Genomic DNA, 13,458 nt, shown 5'->3' with positions numbered 1-13,458 from the left:
TGAAAATGTTACGGTGGTTACGTTTTCGGTCTCTCTTTCAAACTCTCAAACCAGAGTTGGTGATTGTTGGAACAGTGGAAAGACTATCAAAGATGGAGTTTTATTTTGTTTGGGTCGAGTTTGAATGGAGTGTGTTTTACGACAATCAGCGAGGTAAAATGACTGTTGTCTGACTGGAGTCCGGTGGCTTTGAGGAGAGCATAGTATTTGTATGTTTTGTACGTTAATACATTATAATAGCTTTACAAATCCCTGTTGGTTTTATTTATTATATATTCACTTCAACGCGCATCACATAGCATCGCACCGGGAAAAAAAGGCCTCAAATGAGCGTGTCCACCCGGGTGTCATGTTTCCATCGTTGCCGATGGGAGCTGGAGCCGATAAATACCCGTGACTACTGCAGAGTCATTTGTCCTGAGAATGAATGCTGACTGTAACCTTTCACACTAAAGACAAAAAGCCAGATGTTAGTGGGTGTTGGTGTGTTTTTTGTGGAGTGGGAAAGGGGCTGTCAAAATGATGGATTGGATGGACGGACACAACGTGATTTAATGACAGGCTTAGACTGAGGAATACATGACTTTGGTTTCATGTTTTATTACTGTAAGTTCAACAGCGTCGTACATATAGATATAAAACAGTAGATGTGACATGTTCTAACGACTTGTCATTCCAGGATAGAACCATATGGCGGCCAGCTTACCTGGGTCCAGTTTTAAACTTGCTGTAATTGGAACCTATGGGGAAAGAGGCTTATGTTGCTCTTATAATCCTTGTATTTTTCTACCAATACACCAATGCTGTTTTTTATTCAAAGTAATGAGTGTAAGACAACTGTGTCTGTCTAGAATGAACCAAAAAAACAAAGATTTTGGTAGAATTTTATTATTACAGCCGCAAGAGAACAAATCAAGCTTTCCATCGTGAAGATAATCTCATAATTGTACATTTATATTGCAGACAATATTATTTATTCAATTTTGCTTGAACTTAATATGTAAGAACTGTCTTTGGTATCCTGAATGGCTAATATACTACATTAAGCAATTCTTTTTATGTAGAAATCCTAAATAGATTCAGTATTTTTGCCTATAGGCAGGCAATTACAATAAGTCACTTCCTATTTTGCCGTTTTTTTCCGGTCATGGGGTTTGTTTTGATGATGAGTGAAGAGGTTGAAGAGCCTTGCTAACGGTAAATGAGGAGTTGTTTTAGTTAATTAAGTGAGTTTTGTTTGGAAAGGCTAATGCCTTCAGCAGAGCTCCTGAGGGATTCATCCCAATTGTCTTTCTTTCTTTCTTTGGTGACAATGCGGAGAAAACGCTGGAATTTTGCTAAATTGAAAGCTTGACTTGAACTGCTGCAGTACAAATCTCCTTTCTGTGAATGGATTTCTTTAACCTACCTGATCAAGGTATGGATTATTTTTTATTTGCTCCATGTACCAAGGCTGAGTCCTTACCGCAGAGGCCCGGGGTTCATATTCGACCTGCGGCCTTTTGCTGCATGTCATCCCCTCTCTCTCCCCCTTTCATATCACTGTTGCTCCCTCTCTCCATTGAAGGCAGAAAACCCCCCAAAAATAATCTTAAAAAAGGCAGGTAAAAAGACAACATGTGATGTTAATATATGATGACTGGGTGCAGGATTCAAGACGGCGGATTTTGGGTTAGATGTATTTTGGGTTGTTTGATGTCTGGATTTGATTTGAAATGTTATGAAATGGGATTTAGCGCTGAGCGCTTCTCCTTGTCGTTAACATGTTGTTTACTTTACACTCAGTTGGCATGGAATCAGCTGCTTAGCGGTCAAATGTTGGGCAATGGGTAATATTACTAACTTTGTTATAACGTTATGACTATGTCTACGACCTATGTCTATTATGTCTATGGTCGTACATTCATAGGTGAATTTCAAAACACTTGAGATGTATTTGATTTCTAGCTCGGATAATCTGAATAGCTAATACCTGTTTCGGCATGTTGGATCCCTGTCTTCCATTGAGTATGAAGTGAATAAGTTAGTTCTTTGTGCTGCCCCACTTAACATCCATAAAATAGATTTAGAGCAATAGCCACAATCTTCACTGTTATATTGCATCTTGGGATTTATAAGTAACTGCTGTATGTGCCCGTGCTCTTTTCAACAACTGTCCTCGGTTGCCCTCGTTTTCACTGTCTTCCAAAGTACTGATGTTCTTCTTTCAAAGAGGTAAAGTTTTGTTGCCACCTGACAAGCAATTCAGGCCTTGATGTTGGTTGCCCGGGAGCTGTAAACTGAAGTTGAACTTATTTGTGGGAGCACTGTTTCCAAAAAAAAAAAAAAGTTTAGCAAAACGGCCAGCCTCTTTCTTTGGCCACATTGACTAGAGGACTCTCTTTAGCCGTTGATTTACAAGAACATTATGCCGTTCCTTTTTGTTACTGAGGTTAATCTTGTTGCTGGCAGCTAAAACCGGTTCTTTGCGTCGTTTGGCTGACGAAAAAGTGGATCCCGACTCCGGGTCATGTTTTGTTTCTGTCTCGGTCTTGTACTTTTTGTTTGATGGGACTGAGCTACTGCGCTGGCTGTTCTTCAGGGAGCAGTACATCAACGGAGCTGTATCTGAGCACCTCAACCAGGAGTTACGGCCTGGCCTCGGATGAGATATCAGCTTTAAGACTTTACATGAGGGGAAGATTTAAAGACTTGCAAGAAAAAAAAAAATCACACAAACTGGTGAAGGCAGCCAGGCTCCAACATGCAGTTATTGAAAGCAATGGTACGGGAGATTAACCCAACTCCACCACCTCCCTCGGGCAATGATTCTCACCCAGTTGCTGCCGTCTCTGCTATTCCCCTGAGAGGCAGGGCTGCTGGGACAGATTCCTCCCTATCACCTGCTGCCTCACTGCCTGTTAGCATTTTAATGTGTACAGCTAAATGCACAAATGTTAGTTTGTTTATGATTGCATATTTCATTTTCTACCTCTCCAAGGCCCTAAAAATCTTTCCTTCCTTTATGATAAGGTAGGAATAAGTGGCCATCTGTGGATGGCTTTAAGAGGGGTCAAATCACGGACACACACTCAGTTGCTCCTTAAGCACCCTACTGTTCAACCAGGAGTCATTCCGTGGATGATGCTTTTTTGAATTAGAACCTGTGCAAATTATTTGTCAAAGCAATTTTTATTCCTTTCTGGAGACCCACTGAGAGTTCTCCTTATATCGCTTTGCACAGGCAAAGTAAGGTTGTGATCGCAGAAATAGCTAAATTATTTGAATATGACTACTTTAACACAGTTTTCTGATGAGTAATGGTAACTTTAGTTTTACTCTCTGAAAGATCAAGCAGAGCAATTCATTTCTTTTGTTCAGATTAGATTTACTTTTTTACAGTCATAAGATAAATAATAGTGCTCCTTGTGACCTCTTGTTAATTGCGGCCAACACATAGCTGCTATTTGCATTTGAGTGTTGTATGCAGTGAGCTACCTCCAGGTCTGAGAAGTGAAGACAATGCTGAAGTGCCTTAAACCTGCATTTCTATCTAACAGCCAACAGGGGGCGACTCCTCTGGTTGCAAAAAGAAGTCTGATTGTATAGAAATCTATGAGAAAATGAGCCTACTTCTCACTTGATTTATTACCTCAGTAAACATTGTAAACATGAGTTTATGGTCTCAATCGCTAGTTTCAAGTCTTCAATACAGCATGATGTTCATTTGGTAAGTTATGATCCCATTTAGAGTCAAATAGACCATAAAGTAGGGGATGATTTAGGGCAGGGGTCAGCAACCTGCAGCTCCGGAGCCACATGTGGCTCTTTAGACCCTCTCCAGTGGCTCCTTGTGGATTTTTAAAAAAGGAAATGAATAACTGTTTTTTGTTTACATTTTCATTTTTATTTATCATTGTTGAAGGTCTATGGTACGACGGTATGACGGAGTATTAGGGCCACATTGAGGGAAAAAAAAAAATCACAGATTTCGAGAAAAAAGTCATAGGTCTACGCGAAAAAAAGTCGTAATATTACGATAATAAAGTCGAAGGTTTACGAGAAAAAAGTCGTAATATTATGATAATAAAGTCATAAGTTTAAGAGAAAAAAAGTCGTAGTGTTATGAGTCATAATATTATAAAGTAGTAATTTAACGTGTTTTTTCTCGTAAAGTTATGACTTTATTCTTGTAATATTACGACCTTTTTTCTCGTTAAGTAAGGACTTTATTCTGTCGTTATATTACAACTTTTTTTTCTCATAATATTCTGACTTTATTCTGGAAATCTTCTATTTTTTTCCCTAAATGTGGCCCTGATACTTCGTAGTACATTTGCACTTTGGCCCTCACTGCATTAGACTAATATACTATATACTAAGACTATAAACTGTGTTACCTTCATCACAATGATCAAATGTGTTGCGGCTCCAGACAGATTATTTATTTATTTTTATTTTTTTTATAGTAAAGGTTGCTGACCCCTGCTTTGGGCGTGGCTACCTTGTGATTGACAGGTTGCTACCACAGTGTTGTCCGGTCTGGGAGTTGTCCGTGTTTTTGTCTTACAACTTTAACCCTTTCACTGTGTGTTTTCAGTTCATGTAAGTTAATTATAACTTTTTTGGTCACCTGAAAAGGTCTCATTCAGCGTTCGGTTGCACTTAGCTCCACCCTCTCGTGTCACCTCTGTTCGCGAAAAACCAAGATGGCGTCAGCCAAAATGCCGAACTCGAGGCTTCAAAAAGGCAGTCCACGAACCAATGGGTGAAGTCACAGTGACTACGTCCACTTCTTATATATGGTTGTATGCGTAATCACAGCTGAATGGCATCATACCCAGAGAGATGTTTCTCTTTAAATACCACATTCAGTGTGCCCTTTCTCAGGAAAACTTGCACAGCAGACCTCCAGTTCAATATAATGTTCACATCATGGATCAGGGATCAACAGGTTCAGCTTGTAACCCTTACCAAGTAAATGCTAGTCGGAGAAGGTTAAGTGCACCGACATATGGACAGCGCAGTTATCCATCCACGTTCCCTACCTCTCAAATCAAGGTCATTTTATGTTTGAATCCATGGCCCTCCAAAATGGCATCGGTTTAATTAAGTCTCTGGAGCCTCAATAAGAAAGGGCCATTTGAATAGAATGGGAATGCATATTAATCTACTGGCGAGGGGCCAATTATGGTTGACTGTCACTGTGCGTGCATGCGTTGTGTGGACTAATATGACCTCTCCAAACCTAAGCTCGGTGATTAAACTCTCATTTTCACAGGCTTAATGCAGTTAAACTTCATAATATGGGAAAGCAACTTGTTCAGTATCATGGATGAAGATATTTCAGACTTTTTTGTTGTCAATTTAGTATAGATTTGGGTTAAAAGCTATAATATTGCAATATTATAATTCAGAATTCAGTCACCTAACATATTACATTGTTCTTCTTCTGGCTTAAAGGGGCAATGAGTAACACCGGCTCCAAAGAAATAGGGGGAGGCATTTCACCGTTACCACGGTCGATACAATCTAAATTCATAAAATATAAAGTCAACTGAAATTCTGAGAGCCGGTCAAAATACCACTGGTATCTTATAATCTTCACGTGTGGCGTGGGCCTATAGTTTACGTTAGCTATCTGCGTGTTTTACTGTGCCACTAACGGGGCTGTATGGTCTGCGTACGCTTTGATAGTTTGTTTATTGGACTAAATCCATAGTGGCAGAAATGAGAAAACGACCCGCACCTTTGTGTCGTCTTCCCTGCGTCCAGAAGACCAGCCCACCGGGAGGAGAGTGGCTTCTAGATGTGTCAGTAACGTTAATATTGCTGTTGCTTAGTAGCGGTGTTCTCACGACTTAACCACTCGAACGCCAAGCATATTGTCTACACAACTTCCCAAGTTGTAAATACGAGCTCACGAGTTTCATTTGAAGGCACCGAAAACCATTTCAAGCCATTGCAGCCTCTCACACTCAACCATTTACCAGGTGACATCAGTCAAATCCCTGAGGGTTCAGGGATTAAGGCCTTAGGGGGCACATTTGGATTGGGCCATAGATGTCTTTGACATAACATCAACACTGTAACCTCTTTACATTCTGTTGGTAATGTTACTTTACTTTTTGATGATGATGATGATGATGATGATGATGATAATGATGATCAGATCTTTGCACCTTTTAACTAGTCAGTTACATCATGTTATACCTGTAGACATGTTGAGCAGAACACTGTGACACTAACAGCAGCTAGCCAGTAACTATGCTATTTAGACTCTCAGCTCCCACTGGGGTCACCCTTGCTTATTCTGTTTTGTATAAAGTGTTCACCCAACGACATCCATTATAAATTGGCTCAGTTCCGTCCTGCTCTTCAGCTGAATGGAAATGAAAATTGTTCCTAAAAGTTTTGAAGTTACTTTTCCTGACAGTGGTGTTGAATGTGCAGAGGAGGACTTTTAATAAGGGAGCCGCAGCCAGGAGTCCACAGACTGTCTCTAAGGGCCAACAGGCCCATAGCCATGACTTTCTCACTCATGCTCTACTTTATTCTCTGTCTCTCTCTGTTCCTCTCTCTCTCTCTCTCTGACACCTTTGTTTTGTTTTCATTTGAAGGATGAGGGACCGCTGGCCCACAGCCCACTGATCCGCAGTGGCCTGTTTTCCAAATAATTAAGATAGAAGAGAATTTATTAATCCTACTTTTTCATTCAGTTTTATTTGGGTCCCCTTCCTGCCTTTTTTCACATTATATATTTTTTACATGATAAATGAGAACAATTCCACAAAAGAATTGCTACCAAGTGGCATTTAGGCCATGTCGCCTATGAAATGATTTTTTTTTTGTCATCTCAGCTCGAGGAAGTCTTCAAATATTGTTTCTCACTCATTTTGATTCATTAAGTGTCAGAATGAGCCCAATGCCACTGTTTATCATTTTATGCATTGAGGGCATATTAATGTGCGAGGGGAAATTACTTTAATAAGTTAATGTACACCGAACGAGAAGAGCTTTTTTTTTTATGACCGGATCTGGCACCGTGAATTGGTGGAGACAGAGGGTGAGATGGGTTTGCAGCCGCGCAGTCGACTTTCGGTCCGCAGTCGAATTTGCAATCCTTTTAGGAAATTACAGGTTGTAATGATAACGCCTTCAAGTTCTTCCTGGCTGTGTTTTCTACAGTAATGAGTCTAACCACACTCGTAACGTGCCATTTCCATCATTTCATCAAAGCACATACAGTGCAAAAAGAGGTTTTAAGCCTCCTTTAGAAGATTGCATGTTTGACCTCAGAAGAAATGCAAGTGGAGCTGTAGGTGTGGCTGGTGTAAAGCTGATATTTGCAGCAGCTCCAGACATGGATGTGGTCGGGTTCACTTGTAACTCTGAACCGAGGTTGCTGTGAATATGCTGCACAGTCAACCTGCCACTATAAATACAATCCTGTTCTGTCACTGGTACCACATTAGTAAGACTGTAGAAACGCTTTGGGACCAACTGCCCCTTTCACTGGAATTATATTGTAGTCTATACTGTAGCATTGAGGCATATGTTTACAGCTGCTCTCAGTAATAATTACATCCTCCACAATGGTGGGGAGAGAATGTGCACTTAGCTCGAGTGGGCCTCGCTTTGTCGAGGACAATGGTGGGTGTTTTTATTAAATGGTCACAAATTTATGGCGCCACCCCAGGAGGGGGGACGCTGTCTTCAGTTTGTGACATGGCCACACTTTCTTTTGTTGCAGTGAAGAGTGGCGGTGTCAGGGACTCCCCTGAGCTTTCCTTCTGTAGTATTGGTATGGAGAGATTCTTCTTGGTCTGCTGGCAGAAAAGGTCACCGTCCACCCTGACTGTGTTTCTAATTTCTTCTATCTTCAGGCGGCAATAATAATAACACAGAGCAAAGAGATGGAATGAATACAGATGTAGAAAATGTGTTGCAGTAAACCCAATACAGCTGGTATTCTCTAGCAGATCAAGAGCGTATTGAATGTCTGGAACACTATTGTGAGATGTGCCAGCCCAGTTGCTCAGCAGTTCGTGAAATAGTCACAAAATTGAATGTATTGATTCGTGGACATAGACACAAATTTGACATTTTCTTTCGTGATGGTCAGAATGAAATCAATTTGTATGTAATCCACTTAACTGTGAACCGGGAAACGCCAAGTAGAGAGGAGGTCGCGGTGGATGGGTGGGTCAAAAAACACAGGACTTTCGCCTAACCAAGTCGATCTATTCACATATCTTGAGGTCGGAGGTCAAGGGACCCCTTTGAAAGTGACCATGCCAGTTTTTCCTCGCCAAAATTTGACCTAAATTTGGAGCGTTATTTAGCCTCCTTAGGTTCTAGTTTCATATATCATATCGTATATATATTATACGATATGATATTATACGATATTATACGAAAACTGAACCTGCTGCAACCTCTGAAAGACAGTAGAGTCAGTCAGGATCGTGGGTCTTAGGGGGTTAAATCCTGTATTGATACAGCTATGAGTAAAGTTTTGGCTGTATACACTTGTTTACAGTTTTTGCATTAATATTTATCTGACACATATCTAGTGTCAGAATGTCATCAGCACAGTAGAATATATGCAGTATGAAATATATGAACTTGAGTTATACAATCACTAATCCGAAACTCAGATACTGAAAGCCCATTAAAAGAAAAAACAAACAATGATATTTTCCACACAAGTACTTCTTACATGCTTCACACACGTTGGTTGCTATGTTATTTGCAACAATAATTAGCTACTACGACATGCTGTGGCACAGCTTGCTGTTTATTTCCAGTGTGTGCGTATGAAGGCAGGTAGTGCAGCGTTGCCCTTGCTGTGGTGTTTTGAGACCGTATTTGGATGCACAGCGGCGACGCAGCAGAGGGTGGCAGCGGCAGAGAACCGGCGAGCGTGACTAATCTGGGAATCTCCTGTGCGGTGTGTACGGCTGGCCGTCCTTCATGCCTCACGCCTCCCTGATGTGGAGGCCGAACACCCACTGCCTCACACGCCGATGGAGAAGGGGGGGGAGATGGTACAATTTGGAGGTAGTGTTATAGATCTCAGTGCATTATCACCACATATAGTTTAGACTTTCATTAAGGGGCCCTGCAGGTAGTTTACAAAGTCTGAGGTTCTTTAAAGCTGGAGTAGGCGAGGTTGGAGGAAATATGATTTAAAAAAAAGTTATTTTTATAAAACTGTCACTCTATCCTGACAGTAGTGCATGAGACTGAAAAAAATCATGTGCCTCAGATTTCACAGACCGTAGGAAAACAAGCAATCAGAGCCGAACTGGAGCCTTGCAGTCTCTGAGCAGCTGTCAATCACTCACAAACTAGGCAGCGCTGTGAACCTGTTTGTGTGTTATGCCCTCCAGGTGAGTCCATCATCAACAGAAATATAATTTTAATACTTTTGTAAGAATATTTTAGACGATCACAAATGAATCCGCTTTAAGACTGATGTTTTAATGTGCCATCCTTTAGATTCATTATACAAAGTCTGTAACCTCTTTTGACTGCACAGCCTCCACTTTATATGAATTAACTGTTATAGCTACAGCCCTTCAGAGACCTGCTAATTCTGTTTTAATGTCGCCGTTTTCATTTTGCCTGTCATTACAAAAATGACAAAAATGATGTATGAGCTCTCTGAACACAAATCTGCGCCTTCTTATGTGCCAAAGGAGAGAAATTGGGAATGTATAGCCACTGTATTAATAGGATTGCTTTGTTCTTGCTCAGCGACAATGAGGGAAACTCAAGTTGCCTTCTTCTGATTGCCTCCCAGCTGGCTTCAGCTCCTCCATGTTATACACCAGAGTGGGACTACTAATATATTCATTGGTTGTATGTGAAAGGGAAAAACCCCAATGCAATCCAACTGAATCAAATCTTTTAGCACAAACTGTTAGTGTTGCCAGAGACACTTTGTAGTGCAGAGAGACACATCAGAGAGGTAAACAAGAGCCAAGGCTCAGTTCAAATCCAGGATGACAGTTACCTGGTATATGAACTTCATCTTCAATCGATATATTTGCTTAATTTAAGTCTATACGGAGGTAGAAGGAAGTTACCGCTTTTATTGTTGTAGTTTGAGCAACGTGACGACATATCCGTTCCGTATCCGTCAATCAAAACAAAGCGCAGCCGTCCGCAGTGAGCCGAAACGACAAAGCAGAAAACGGCGGAGGGTCTGGATGGATACGACCTGCACTGTCACATTTTAATTCCAAAGTCCAACACTACACATCCAGTGAAGTATTGAAACACTTTGGCCGTCCGTCACTCTCATCTTCGTGGTCGCTACAACTGTAGAGCACCCATATACTGACATTTATGTTAAATGCATTCAAACGGCCCCGATGGAGCTGACCATGGATGGATAAAGAGAACGGAGCTGACGGGAGAGCTAGAGACCGGCTTGGCAAAGTTAGCGGAAGTATACACGTGTGACTACGTCCAGTTTTCAAAATAAGGTGTCAACAAAGATAACTGTATATACAAAATACATATATGGAAATAAGATTGATTGGATTATATTCACCAGTAGTATAAAACATTACATGTCTCTTATAAAATAAAAAGAAAATAACACTAATTTGTGAAAGAAATGTCTTAATAAATAACGCCTGACAGTGACTGATATATTTGACTTCATGACATCTCTGACTACATACATGCTGAAAATCAAACATTCTTACTGTATCAATTTAGATAGTTTCCAAAGTAAAAGTCCCTAGAAGTGCATGATTCAACTTTTCCCATGGTCTAGTGATAAAAAAGTTAACAAAAATCACAATAAATCATAATATCGAATCGCAATACTTAAAAATCACTATACATATCGAATCGGCACCCAAGTATCGTGATAGTTTGGAATCGGGAGAGCCGCAGTAGATCATAATAAACAATTTTTGGAATATATAAATAACATATACAATACGTGCAAAGCCATATATATATATATATATATTATAAATCCCACACACTGCACCTTTACCTAGCGTACGAGGAATGCGGTGTATAAATTCTCAAAGTAAACAAATAGATGTCTGTAGACGAAGGTGTGAATGAGTTTGCTGGTTTTTCTTGGTCTCTTTTAAAACTTGTACCAGTAGGCCTGTAGCTCCATCTGTTTCTCTTTTTCACTGTTTCTTTGTTAGACCCAGTGAAGCCAGGCCAGAATAAATCTCAGCGTGCTGACTCTGGCCCTGTCGGCTCCACATACAGCCCGCTACCTTCATGCTTCTTTTTATTGTATATTTGAAACCCAACTATCACTTTCTTCCGCCAACTGAACTCTGTGTGCTTTCATCTCTCACGACAGTGTGTGACTGTGTGTGTTTGTGTTATAAATGTACTTTTGGCATGGTATTTTGGTAAAATTAGCTAGTACAGTATGTGTGTGTGCTCAAGCATATACTGTACAATGTGTAAATGTGCAATAACTTTTAATTATATATATGTGTGCTTTTAAATGTGTGTGTGTTTGTGAGAAGGAGAGAGAGAGGAAGGAAGGGAGTTGAGGCTGCAGAAACACCGTACTGGAATGTTAATTGGTATGACTGGTCTGCCTCACAGATAACACACAAGACCGCTTTTAATAAACCAAAGATCAGGATGTCCCACCGTCTCGACCGCTGAGACAAGAGAGGAAGGGTGTGTTATGAGGAGGCATAGGGAGGGGGCGTTTGCCGGAATCCCTCCTTTTCCTCTCCTGCCTCTCACCCACACATCTCGTTGCCTCATAACAAATAGAAAAACAGAAATATTGCAGAGCGTGAGGTGATTCACGGCGAGACTCAAAGCGCATGTATTATTAAGACCGGAGCGGCGAGGTTTTTTGAAGTTATGCTAATGAGGAGCCTTTTGGTGCTGCAAATCTAACCGAATCATTTCTCTTGCCCGTCCCTCCTCTTCTCTCTCTCTTCTCATCCGTTCTTTTCCTTTTCCATCATTCTACAAGAGTCACACATTCAAGGACGCGGCGTTTGGCACGAAGCCGTGCACACGCTGTTTAAAGGGAGGTGATGGTAGATTAGACCGCAGCTATACAGGAAGCTCAACACCGACCTCTGACCGGAGGCTTGTCCTCCCACATGCAGCCTATAATAAAGAGCTCATTTCATGTTCACCTCCTCCTCTCTGACATATATACATTTCTCTAGAAAACACATAGAAGATATCTGTATGGATACACAATCACCCCATTGCACTGAAACAGAACAGAATCACTGCAGCATCTAATTATAAAAACATGACTCTCAGTGGTATCTATCATATAATCCTAGCAACGTGTAGCAGAACAATTTTCATCCGTGTGATGCCGCATGTGTGTTTGTGTGCATTAATATTTAACCGATAACCCAGTAGATACCATAGAGACTCTGATATTATGAATTGAAGCACATTGAGAATAGCAAAACATTAAATGTATATACCTCAGACTTTTATTACACTAAAACGCTCCAGAATGACACAACTACTACCACTGAATTATTCATGCATGCTTCTGTTAGTCTATTCAGGTTAGGAGCATCACACAAACTCCATCATATATATTATATCAGAAAATGTTGATGATGACTGGCTGATATCTTATTTTTTTTTTAAAAGTAATCACTAAGCCAACAGGTAGTCAGCACAGGGATGCCAGGACCTGTGGAATACTGAAGGTCTTATCTCTTTGTTCTAGTTAAACCCTGGTGGCTGAGAATGAGCTGTACACAGGAGACACATTTTTGTGCAGATGCCAGAGAGCAGGCAATCACAATAGTCGGTTTCCAGGTTGTTCCTAAAGAGAAATTTTATAAATGTTTCTAAGATGTGGAAAACAGGATTGAACTATAGATTTGATGTGTTTATCTATAGGCCGAAACTGCAGTCAGAGATGACACCAAGAGTCTTGTGATGTGGGGTTACAGATGGCGACAGTAGCCAAGGTTCCATCCAAATGGAGCACAAATTTTAACCGAATTCTTAGAAAATCTGCAAAAGAAAATGGGAAAATTAGGAGTTGGTTCATTGAGATAAGCAATAGATGGCGCTATAGGTGGCGCTAACTCTCTACGAAACGAGATGGCGTTATTAAGAGTGCCAGTCAAATCTAAAAAAAAAGTATAAAACATGATGTAAATACGAAGTTTATGTTTGTGTCATATATATAAACTCACCGGCCACTTTATTAGGTACAAAGTGTACCTAATAAAGTGGCCGGTGCTAGTACCGGGTGGTCTTCTGCTGCTGTAGCCCATCTGCTTCAAGGTTCGACGTGTTGTGCATTCAGAGATGGTATTCTGCATACCTTGGTTGTAACGAGTGGTTATTTGAGTTACTGTTGCCTTTCTATCATCTCGAACCACTCTGCCCATTCTCCTCTTACCTCTGACATCAACAAGGCATTTTTGTCCACAGTCCTCATCGCTCCACACAGATCTGATGCTTTCTTCTGCCACCATT

The 13,458-nt window shown here is 40.7% G+C and overlaps 1 protein-coding gene across 13 annotated transcripts in view; it reads left to right on the top strand.

Moving 5' to 3' along the window:
* Window positions 1-13,458, top strand: part of arvcfb (ARVCF delta catenin family member b) — a 302,038-nt gene that overhangs the window by 60,832 nt on the left and 227,748 nt on the right. The window lies entirely within an intron of this gene.

This window comes from Sebastes umbrosus, chromosome 8, assembly GCF_015220745.1.
Source record: "Sebastes umbrosus isolate fSebUmb1 chromosome 8, fSebUmb1.pri, whole genome shotgun sequence".
NCBI lineage: Eukaryota > Metazoa > Chordata > Actinopteri > Perciformes > Sebastidae > Sebastes > Sebastes umbrosus.
Note: the sequence above shows the minus strand (reverse complement) of the source record. Positions and strands in the feature narration are given on the sequence as shown.